Raw genomic sequence first — 12502 nt, 5'->3', positions numbered from 1 at the left:
GATCTTTTTTTGTCCGTCCACCCCCTCCTCCTCCCTTCATGGCCGACCAGGAGGGGGGGGTTGACAAACGGGCTGTGAGCAGCGAGTCGAGAAGGACACAGATGTCAAAGCCATGAATCTGGGGATACCTGTGTACACCCCCCCCCCCCCCCCCCGACTCGTTCTCTCTTTCTCTCTCTCTCCATCTATAGTACAGCATCCCTCCTCCTGCCTCTCAATTTTTTTCCTATTCATCTCTACTTCTCTCTCCCCCTCCTTTCTCTCCCACCCCTCTTTCTCTTTTTCTCTCCCCCTTTCTTTGACATGCCTGTTTCATTCCTGCCCAGTCAGCATCCCCCTCCTCTCACCTAGCCCTCATAATTACTCACTTGCTCCAGTAGTCAGGGAAAAATGAAGTGACAAATCTGTCATCGTGGGTGGTGGTGTGCATGGCTCTTCAGCCACGGTGACACCTGCCAATCAGAGGAGCCCGTGAGATGACCATCACATAGCTGTCACCATCCATTGAGTCTTCCTGTTTCTTACACAACACAACTGATGTGATCACAGCAGACCTAGCCTACTAGTAAGTCTAGCTAATGTTAGCGAACAAACAAAATTAATATACAATTACACTTATACTCGTTTACTTGACTTTTATACTCAATAAATTGACTCTGTCAAATTTGCGGAAATCCATCACTTCTGTTGTTTGGCTGTGCCCATAGCAACGTTCGAAAATGAGGTGGATAGCTTGTATTCTTGACCATCAAATCAAATTTTATTGGTCACATACACATGGTTAGCAGATGTTATTGCGAGTGTAGCGAAATGCTTGTGCTTCGTGTTCCGACAGTGCAGCAATATCTAACAAGTAATCTAACAATTCCACAACAACAACATAATACATACAAATCTAAGTAAAGGGATGGAATAAGAATGTGTACATATAAATATATGGATGAGCAATGACTGAGTGGCATAGGAAAGATGCAGTAGATGGTATAAAATACATTATGGGATGAGTAATGCAAGATATGTGAGCATCATTATTATAGTGGCATTAATAAAGTGACTAGTGATCCGTTTGTTAGAGTGGCCAATGATTTCAAGTCTGTATGTAGGTAGCAGCCTCTGTGTTAGTGATGGCTGTTTAACAGTCTGATGGCCTTGAGATGGAAGCTGTTTTTCAGTCTCTCGGTCCCAGCTTTGATGCATCTGTACTGATCTCGCCTTCTGGATGGCAGCGGGGTGAACAGGCAGTGGCTTGGGTGGTTGTTGTCCTTGATGATCTTTTTGACCTTCCTGTGACATCGGGTGCTGTAGGTGTCCTGGAGGGCAGGTAGTTTGCCCCAGGTGATGCTTTGTGCAGACCGTACCACCCTCTGGAGAGCCCTGCGGTTGTGGGTGGTGCAGTTTCCGTACCAGGCAGTGATACAGCCCGACAGGATGCTCGCAATTTTGCAGCTGTAAAAGTTTGTGAGAGTTTTAGGTAACAAGACAAATTTCCTCAGCCTCCTGAGGTTGAAGAGGCGCTGCTGCTGTTGCGCCTTCTGCACCACGCTGTCTGTGTGGGTGAACCATTTCAGTTTGTCCATGATGTGTACGTCGAGGAACTTAAATTGACTGCTGTCCCGTCGATGTGGATAGGGGGGCACTCCATCTGCTGTTTCCTGATGTCCACGATCATCTCCTTTGTTTTGTAGACTTTGAGTGAAAGGTTGCTTTCCTGACACCACACTCGGAGTGCCCTCATCTCCTCCCTATAGGCTGTCTTGTCATTGTTGGTGATCAAGCCTACTACTGTTGTGTCGTCTGCAAACTTGATCATCGAGTTGGAGGTGTTCATAGCCACACAGTTATGGGTAGCCAGGGAGTACAGGAGGGGGCTGAGCACGCACCCTTGTGGGGCCCCAGTGTTGAGGATCAGCGAAGTTGAGATTATGTTTCCTTGCATCACCACCTGGGGGCGGCCCGTCTGGAAGTCCAGGACCCAATTGCACAGGGCGGAGTTGAGCACCAGGGCCTCAAGCTTAATGATGAGCTTGGAGGGAACTATAGTGTTAAATGCTGAGCTGTAGTCAATGAACAGCATTTTTACATAGGTATTACTCTTATCCAGATGGGATAGGGCAGTGTGCAGTGTGATGGCGATTGCAATGTCTGTGGACCTATTGGGGCGGTATGCAAATTGCAGTGGGCCTAGGGTGACAGGTAAGGTGGAGGTGATATGATCTTTGTCTAGTCTCTCAAAGCACTTCAAGATGACAGAAGTGAGTGCAATGGTGCGATAGTCATTTAGTTCGCTAAAATGCTCTATTCTGCAATGCAGGTTAGGTTGAATTGAGCTCTAAGGTTCTCAAACTTGCTATGGTGATTGCCGCAGAGTCTCCTCTGAAAGCTTGGAAATCTCTCTGGCTTGCATCCAAAATGGCATCCTATTCCCTACATAGGGAATAGAGTGGCATTTGGGATGCAGCCTCAAAATACAAGCCTGTTGAGGTGGTAGTCAGAGACAGAGCAGTCTGTACAAGGCTTCTCAGGCTTCTCCTGTCACTGTATGATTCTCTTCTGTGGCCTTGTCGCATGATATATGAATAAATTAGAGCAATATCTTATGTAAGGTGCCTGCTTGCTGGCAGAGAGGCAGGGCTAGGGGATACATGAGGTCCAGGATTATAGTTTATTATTAAGGTCCATAAACATCTTTTATGAGGATTGTCAAAAAATACAATTTCAAATGAGCACCACAACAACGAACTTGACGATTGCCAAGTGTTTCCCTTAGCAGGTAATTGTCAGCTTTCAGATAGATAAAAAAAAGCCTAATAAACACATTGCTGGACACATCTCTCAATGTTTGACTATTGCCTGTGTTTCTTGGTCTTGCACTCTCACTAGCGAACAGTATCAACTAGGTCCTGCCCGTGACTGTTCACGCACTAGCTAAGTCTGCAGTAGTGCTATGTGAATTTAAGAAACTTTCAAGTAGAACAAAACACATGACGAATAGAAATAAGAAGAACATGAGAAAGTAAGTAAGCTATATATAGGATCAGTTCCAGGGCCACTACCAATACCATATTTACCATGTGCAGGGATACTGGAATGGTAGAATTAGATACAGTATGTATAGGGGTAAGGTAACTAGGCATCAGGATATATCATAAACAGAGTAGCAGCAGCATATATGATGATTGTACTATATGTGAGTGTGTATCTGTGTAGAGTCAGAATGAATGTGTGTGTGTGTTTATGTATGTGCGCAAATTAAGTGAGTGTGTTTGTGTGTTAGAGTGTCAGTGTGAGTATGTAAAATGTTCATAGATTGAGTCTGCATAGAGTGCAATTTTTATAAAATAGAAGAGTCAAAATGCAGATTGTACGTGTATACATTTTGTTAGATATTTAGCAGTCTTATTGCTTGGGGATAGAATCTATTCAAACAACAACACAGAGTTACACATGGAATAAACAAACATACAGTCAATAACAAATGAGAAAAAAAAGTCTATGTACAGTGTGTGCAAATGAGGTATGATAAGGGAGGTAAAGGCAATAAATAGGCCATAGAGGTGAAATAATTACAATTTAGCAATTTAAACACTGGAGTGATAGATGTGCAGAAGATGAATGTGCAAGTAGAGATACTGGGGTGCAAAGGAGCAAAAATAATTAATAACATTATGGGGATGAGGAAGTTGGATGGGCTATTTACGGATGGGCTATTTACAGATAGGCTATGCACAGGTGCAGTGATCTGTGAGCTGCTCTGACAGCTGGTACTTAAAGTTAGTGAGGGAGATATGAGTCTCCAGCTTCAGTGATTTTTGAAATTCCTTCCAGTCATTGGCAGCAGAGAACTGGAATGAAAAGCCAAACGAGGAATTGGCTTTGGGGGTGACCAGTGAAATATACCTGCTGGAGCGCTTGCTATGGGTGGGTGCTGCTATGGTGACCAGTGAGCTGAGATAAGGCGGGGCTTTACCTAGCAAAGACTTCTAGATGACTTTGAGCCAGTGGGTTTGGCGAGGGCCAGCTAACGACAGCATACAGGTTGCAGTGGTGGGTAATATATGGGGCTTTTGTGACAAAAAAAGATGGCACTGTGATAGACTGCATCCAATTTGCTGAGTAGAGTGTTGGAGGCTATTTTTTAAATGACATCGCCGAAGTCAAGGATCAGCAGGATAGTCAGTCTTACGAGGGTATGTTTGGCAGCATGAGTGAAGGATGTTTTGTTGCAAAATAGGAAGTCGATTCTAGATTTCATTTTGGATTGGAGATGCTTGAGTCTGGAAGGAGAGTTTACAGTCTAACAAGACATCTAGGTATTTGTAGTTGTGGACATATTCTAAGTCAGAACCGCCCAGAGTAGTGATGTTGGACGGGCGGGCAGGTGCGGGCAGCGATCGGTTGAAGAGCATGCATTTAATTTTACTTGCATTTAAGAACAGTTGGAGGCCACGGAAGGAGAGTTGTATGGCATTGAAGCTCGTCTGGAGGTTAGTTAACACAGTGTCCAAAGGGCCAGAAGTATACAGAATGGTGTCGTCTGCGTAGAGGTGGAACAGAGAATCCCCAGCCGCAAGAGCGACATCATTGATGTATACAGCGAAAAGAGTCGGCCCGAGAATTGAACCCTGTGGCACCCCCATAGAGACTGCCAACAGGCCTTCCGATTTGACACACTGAACTCTGTCTGAGAAGTAGTTGGTGAACCAGGCGAGGCAGTCATTTGAGAAACCGAGGCTGTTGAGTCTGCCGATAGGAATTTGGTGATTGACAGAGTCGAAAGCCTTGGCCAGGTCGATGAATACTGCTACACAGTATTGTCTCTTATCGATGGCGGTTATGGTATCGTTTAGGACCTTGAGCGTGGCTGAGGTGCACCCATATGACCAGCTCGGACATCAGATTGCATAGCGGAGAAGGTATGGTGGGATTCGAAATGGTCGGTGATCTGTTTGTTAACTTGGCTTTTGAAGACCTTAGAAAAGCAGGGTAGGATAGATGTAGGTCTGTAGCAGATTGGGTCTAGAGTGTGTCCTCCTTTGAAGAGGGGGATGACCGTGGCAGCTTTCCAATCTTTGGGGATCTCAGACGATACGAAAGAGAGTTTGTACAGGCTAGTGATAGGGGTTGCAAGAATTTCGGCTGATAATTTTAGAAAGAGAGGGTCCAGATTTTCTAGCCCTGCTGATTTGTAGGGGTCCAGATTTTGTAGCTCTTTCAGAACTTCGGCTATCTGGATTTGGGTGAAGGAGAATTGGGGGAGGCTTGAGCAAGTTGCTGTGGGGGGTGCAGGGCTGTTGACCTGGGTAGGTGTGGCCAGGTGGAAAGCATGGCCAGCCGTAGAAAAATGCTTCTTGTAATTCTCAATAATTGTGGATTTATTGGTGGTGACATTCTTCCTAGCCTCAGTGCAGTGGGCAGCTGGAAGGAGGTTCTCTTTTTCTCCATGGACTTTACAGTGTCCCAGAACTTTGTGGAGTTTGTGCTGCAGGATGCAAATTTATGTTTGAAAAAGCTAGCCTTTGCTTTCCTCACTGCCTATGAATATTGGTTCCTAACTTCCCTGAAAAGTTGCATATTACGGGGGCTATTCGATGCTAATGCCATACGCCACAGGATGTCTTTGTGCTGTTCAAGGGCAGTCAGGTCTGGAGTGAACCACGGGCTATATCTGTTCCTGGTTCAACATTTTTTGAATGGGGCATGCTTATTTAAGATTGTGAGGAAAGCATTTTTAAAGAATAACCAGGCATCTTCTATTGACGGAATGAGGTCAATATCCTTCCAGGATACCCAGGCCAGGTCGATTAGAAAGGCCTTCTCGTTGAAGTTGTTTAGTAAGCGTTTGACAGTGATGAGTGATGGTCGTTTGATCGCAGACCCGTTACGGACGCAAGCAATGAGGCAGTGATCGCTGAGATCCTGATTGAAGACAGCAGAGGTGTATTTGGAGGCCAGGTTGGTTATCTTGTAATCCTGCAGTGGACTGTAGCCCCTGCCACATGCTTCGGAGCTTGTGTAATAGGATTCCACCCTGTTCCTATACTGAACATAAATGGTTGGTCCCATGTTTCATGAGCTGAAATAAAAGATCCCAGAAATGTTCCATGTCTCTCAAATTAGTTTACATCCCTGTTAGTTAGCATTTCTCCTTTTACAAGATAATCCATTCACCTGACTGTTGTGGCATATGAAGAAGCTGATTGACCCTTAGCTTACAATTTCCACGCCCCTACAGAAATCTAATTAACATAATACAAAAATCCCCATGGAAATCCACCTGTTTAAGCGATAGAGATCTTTTTTTTGTTGCATGGGCCGTGTCTCAATCTTTTACCGCATCGGCGGTAAAAGGTGGAAAAGTTAAAGCGCCGTTTTGTCAGACCATGAGACATCCCAAAAATCAGTTTTCTCACAAAAACATCTGTAGCATCTGAAAGGTTTGTCCTACAAAGTATTATGGCCACTCTATTGAAAGATGAGACTCTAACAATGGCATTATCTGTTTTGCTCTAGGACGCCAATTAAAAATTAATGGTAGAAAAAATGGAGATAGTTTAGTTTATTATTTAGTAAAATAAGGTAATAAATACATGTAAAAAAAATTACTTGTTTTTATAATAGTTACCTGATCTTTCTTATATCTTTCACTTCTGCTTGTAAACAGAAAGCAGTCGTATAGAGTCATGATCTGATTTGCAGAAGGGAAACGAGGGAGGGCTTCGTTACTTGCTTGTGGGTAGAGTATCAGTGATCTAGGACTTTATCACCCCTAGTTACAAAGGAAACGTGTTGATGAAAGTAGGGCATTAATTGTCCTAATGTCGCGGAATTAAAAACACCAGCAACAAGGTGGTGCTTGTTTATAGCCTCGTTCAGTTCGTTTTTTATTGTCCTAGGGTGGAATATATACAGCAGTCACAATAACATATTGTGTTGTTTTATGTTGAATTACAGGAACTTAAGGGATTTTGTTTGTGAGATGCAGCTTAAAACATAGTAAAGCATATGTGGAAAAACAAGTGTGTTTCCTAACACCTTTTGGTCTAATTATTATTATTTAGGAAAGTGTCAATTAAAATTAAAATTAAAAATGCAAATTAATTACTTAAAAATCATACAATGTGATTTTCTGGATTTTTGTTTTAGATTCCATCTCTCACAGTTGAAGTGTACCTATGATAAAAATTACAGACCTAGTAGGAAAACCTGCAAAATCGGCAGTGTATCAAATACTTGTTCTCCCCACTGTAGTTGTCAGGAGTTCACTGTTTTCCTCAGCACTCACTGTGTACACATGGTATATGGTTTCTTGTCATCATATTTCACAATGGGTTGTACAGTGAACAACAGTTGTTGTATTAAAAACGAGACATTCTGCGGTCCGTAGCTTCCCGCCAGTCAGTGTGTGTGCGTGTGTCATGTATAGTACAGTCTGCTCTTTGAAATTGTGTTTGTGACAGTAGGTTATTCTGTGACAACTTTGAAGTGGTTTTATATCTGTCTTAATTTCTAGCACTTTAGCATATGGCTGTAATGTCCCTCCACGGGGGGGAATAGCCGTGGCCCCAAGCGCTTCAGCCTCGGCCAAATCACCAAGCCGATTAACCACTCAGATAAACACATTTTAGATGTTTAACGTTTACAAAACACATTAAGACTCATGTTTAATGTTTATTTCAAATTCATGGTTTAATGTTTATAGAATACATTCAGATGGGGTTTAATGTCTTTGTTTTTTTCTGAGCCTGGTTTGGCTCAGATTCTACTACAAGCGTGTTTTGTATTTTTGCCCCAGTCATAAACATGAGTCACAAACAAGGTCATTATTGACAGAAAGTGTAAAAAGTAGGACAGAGTGGCCATAAGGGTCTGGTATTTGATGGATATCCTCGTTACTGGTGCTTTATGAAATGGATGCCGAGTGCAACACCCACAACAACTAGGACACCAGAGTCTCTTATTATGTGAGTGAAATTCATGTCAAATGTGTTTCATACTGTTAGGGTAATGTTTGCAATAGCTTCCTTGCCTTCTTTCCTCATTTATAACTGGTATGAGAAATTGGTAAACATATGGTAAGCTAAATATGGTAACAAGTAATCAAATCACAATTGTCTCTTTTTTTGTTGTTGCCGGATAGCAGCTCCAACACTCAGACATAATTTACAAACTAAGCATTTGTGTTTAATGAGTCCAGCAGATGAGAGGCAGAAGGGATGACCAGGGATGTTCTCTTGATAAGTGTGTGAATTGGACCCTTTTCCTGTCAAAAAGTACTTTTGGATGTCAGGAAAAATGTGTGGAGTAAAAAGTACATTATTTTATTTAGGAGTGTAGTGAGGTCAAAGTTGGCAAAAATATATATGTAATAAAGTAAAGTACAGATAAGCCCAAAAACTACTTAAGTAGTACTTTAAAGTATTTTTACTTAAGTACTTTACACCACTGATTTCATACAGCTGTGTCTGGGCGTGAGCCCCAGATCCTGACTCTTCAGGATTTCCCACACAACACCAGACTAGTAATTGATATTAGTATGATTAAAGGTCCCGATAGTGCACGCAACCGCAGCGTTGGTAGCAAGTCAGAAATTCAGATTCAGCAGTGGAATCAGGGGGAAAAGGCAAACCTAAACAGCCTACTATTTAGGATGCAAGTACGGGTATCCGGACTTGGCCATATATCTCCACTCCCTCCCCTATAGGGATGGGCACAGTTATAGAATATCAGGATATCCGAACAGATGTTAGAATTTCAACACCTGTGAGTATACATGTTTTTTTGTATTTTCTTTAGGACTTTTAACAATTGAAAAGCTTTTTAACAATTGAAAAGCTTTGTCTAAATTAAATTGGCAATGTTACACACAAGGATATACCATGACATTTGAAATGATGATTTTAATAAAACAAACTTTAGAATCTATTGTGTTATGTACAGCTCACTGAATTACTGCTGCTACAGACAACACGTGGCTTTGTTTACAGTTGCGCACTGTTAAGTAGCCTACAGTTCTGAGGACGCACAAAATGATTGTTTTATTTTCAAGCAAATTTTCTATCTCATGGACTATGGTTCATGGGTTGTGTTTTACATGAAAAGGCATTTTAATATCATAGCGCATTTTCCCCACTTCAAATAGCGATTAGCCTAGTACTGGTACGAACCAACAGCGGGTCCACAACATAAGAAACAGATCAATGCAAAACACTCAGAATCAGTTCTATAATGGCGAACGTCAGACTTTTCATTCACTGTTACTGTTAGCCTAGGCTACTGTTAGTCAAAAACTACCGATATAACACCCTGAAAACAAATGCACACTGTTTGCTGTTGTGGCATTTTGCGTCATTTTGATTGGTGATGTACACTGCTCAAAAAAATAAAGGGAACACTTAAACAACACAATGTAACTCCAAGTCAATCACACTTCTGTGAAATCAAACTGTCCACTTAGGAAGCAACACTGATTGACAATAAATTGCACATGCTGTTGTGGAATAGACAACAGGTGGAAATTATAGGCAATTAGCAAGACACCCCCAATAAAGGAGTGGTTCTGCAGGTGGTGACCAGTCCACTTCTTAGTTCCTATGCTTCCTGGCTGATGTTTTGGTCACTTTTGAATGATGCCGGTGCTTTCACTCTAGTGGTAGCATGAGACAGAGTCTACAACCCACACAAGTGGCTCAGGTAGTGCAGCTCATCCAGGATGGCACATCAATGCGAGCTGTGGCAACTGCTGGCGGTTGTGCTTACAGCCCAACACCGTGCAGGACGTTTTGGCATTTGCCAGAGAACACCAAGATTGGCAAATTCGCCACTGGCGCCCTGTGCTCTTCAGATGAAAGCAGGTTCACACTGAGCACGTGACAGACGTGACAGAGTCTGGAGACACCGTGGAGAACGTTCTGCTGCCTGCAACATCCTCCAGCATGACCGGTTTGGAGGTGGGTCAGTCATGGTGTGGGGCGGCATGTCTTTGGGGGGGCCGCACAGCCCTCCATGTGCTCGCCAGAGGTAGCCTGACTGCCATTAGGTACCGAGATGAGATCCTCAGACACCTTGTGAGACCAAATGCTGGTGCGGTTGCCGCTGGGTTCCTCCTAATGCAAGACAATGCTAGACCTCATGTGGCTGGAGTGTGTCAGCAGTTCCTACAAGAGGAAGGCATTGATGCTATGGACTGGCCTGCCCATTCCCCATACCTGAATCCAATTGAGCACATCTGGGAAATCATGTCTCGCTCCATCCACCAACGCCACGTTGCACCACAGACTGTCCAGGAGTTGGCAGATGCTTTAGTCCAGGTCTGGGAGGAGATCCCTCAGGAGACCATCCGTCACCTCATCAGGAGCATGCCCAGGTGTTGTAGGGAGGTCATACAGGCATGTGGATGCCACACACACTACTGAGCCTCATTTTGACTTGTTTTAAGGACATTACATCAAAGTTGGATCAGCCTGTAGTGTGGTTTTCCACTTAAATTTAGAGTGTGACTCCAAATCCAGACCTCCATGGGTTGATAAATTTGATTTCCATTGATCATTTTTGCGTGATTTCAATTCAACTATATAAAGAAAAAAGTATTTAATAAGAATATTTCATTCATTCAGATCTAGGATGTGTTATTTTAGTGTTCCCTTTATTTTTTTGAGCAGTGTATTTATTTATTTTTTTGAATTTTGACTCTCCGGAAAAAATCATGATATTCGAATAGTAAAATATTTTCAAATGCCCATCCCTACTCCCCTATCACTCTTCTCCTCTATGTTCAGTCTATGTTCAGTCTATCCATACATCTCACCCTCTTACTGTATTTTTTGTCTACCCAGAACATTGCACCATCAGCCTGGCTGCAGTGGGCGACATGGAGAAGCACCAGGGTTCAAGATGGCGTGCATGAGGAAGGCCGTGGTAACAGAGGCAGTGGTGCAGATTCTCCGACCAGACACTCATCTCTAAGCCTGCAGTCATACAGGTACACACACACACACACACAAGGTATATAGAAAGGAAAAAGGTTACAGCAATTGAGTGGGTGTAGAGAGTTAGTCATAGAGAGAGAGAGGTCCCTGGAGGCAGGTTGTGTGTGTGTGTGTGTGTGTGTGTGTGTGTGTGTGTGTGTGTGTGTGTGTGTGTGTTACATGTGTGGCAGAGCTGTAGCGCTGGGTGATTGATAAGTCTAATCCTTGTTTAAGTTCCTCTTTAGGAAACTTCATTACTCTCTCCCCCCTGCAAATGGAGAGCCACTCACTGAGCTAATGGAGAAAACACACACACACACACACTGCAGGGAGAGTACAACACACTCACTAATACACACACACTACAAGCACAATCAGCCTCTTAGATCCTGAACTTACATACACCATATACACACACATTGCGTTTCCTAACAGACATTCTATATCACACACACAAATGAGAGCATGGATACCTTTTTTAAAACCTTTTTTTAGTCATATTCTCTGTCATTTCTGTGGACGCTCCTTCCTCTACCCATCCTCCTCTTTGTTAAGTAGCATGTTCTTTCCCACGTCTCTCCCATAATGAACGAGCGGAGCGGGTGAAATAATGGAATTTGAATCTTCTAATCGATAGTTTCTCCCCTCCAGTGAAAAATGGACAGCTCCCCCTCGGCCCAAATTGCATGGATTCTCATCCATTGCCTCCCTCTGATACGATCCAATAACATTCCATTAAGGATGGTCGGAACGGCGTAAAATTAAAAGCCTGTCTCAGGGAATTGTGAATCGCTGTTAAAACAGTTTTTTTCTAAGAATGTTAAGGAATGTGCTTTAGAAAATCAAATTGAAAAGGGGTGTAAAACTGTCCCTAGTTGTTGTACCTGTGTAATGTACCAACTTTTTTTAAGCATGAAAGTCCTTTGTTTGGGTTCAAACCTCTTGTTTTGGCCTCTGTTGTGGTAAGTATTGTGTTTTTGGTTAATTATACTCAAGAACAGGGGGAAAGCAATCACCTTGTGGTACAAGTGCTTAGTTGTCTTTTATTGCTGAATATTGCTTGTATTCACTGTTCTTCTTTTTCTTGCTTGATAAGACCAAAAGCATGTACTAATTTCCTGGTTTGTTTGATTACAGAATGTGAAAGTGTGTGTGTATTGATCTTTTGTTTGTGGACTGCTCTTCCCAGAGGATTGATTGTAACAGTGTGTCTCTCAGAGCTGGAGTTTGCATCAGACTTCTGCCTAAAGATTACAGACTGCACGGTGAGTCGCACACACAGACACACACGCACGCCTAACTCAATCTTCTGATTTAATCAAGGCTGTCAGCTGTGAGGATTGATCACAGGTGTGGTGATAAATGGGGCCAACTAATTGGCTTGGAAGGGTCAGGTGGGTGGTACACTAGTGTGATTGATAGAAAATCTTCCTGATCCCCAGGTGTGGCTGATTATATGCATTGTTGCGTCGCGTATGAAAGGAGTTTGTCATACCAGGGAGATCGTGTTACTTATGTGATGTGTTCTTTCTGTACAT

The 12502-nt window shown here is 42.9% G+C and overlaps 1 pseudogene; it reads left to right on the top strand.

Moving 5' to 3' along the window:
- Window positions 1-12502, top strand: part of LOC109895301 (protein arginine N-methyltransferase 3-like) — a 114249-nt pseudogene that overhangs the window by 56322 nt on the left and 45425 nt on the right.

This window comes from Oncorhynchus kisutch, linkage group LG8 (assembly GCF_002021735.2).
Source record: "Oncorhynchus kisutch isolate 150728-3 linkage group LG8, Okis_V2, whole genome shotgun sequence".
NCBI lineage: Eukaryota > Metazoa > Chordata > Actinopteri > Salmoniformes > Salmonidae > Oncorhynchus > Oncorhynchus kisutch.
Note: the sequence above shows the minus strand (reverse complement) of the source record. Positions and strands in the feature narration are given on the sequence as shown.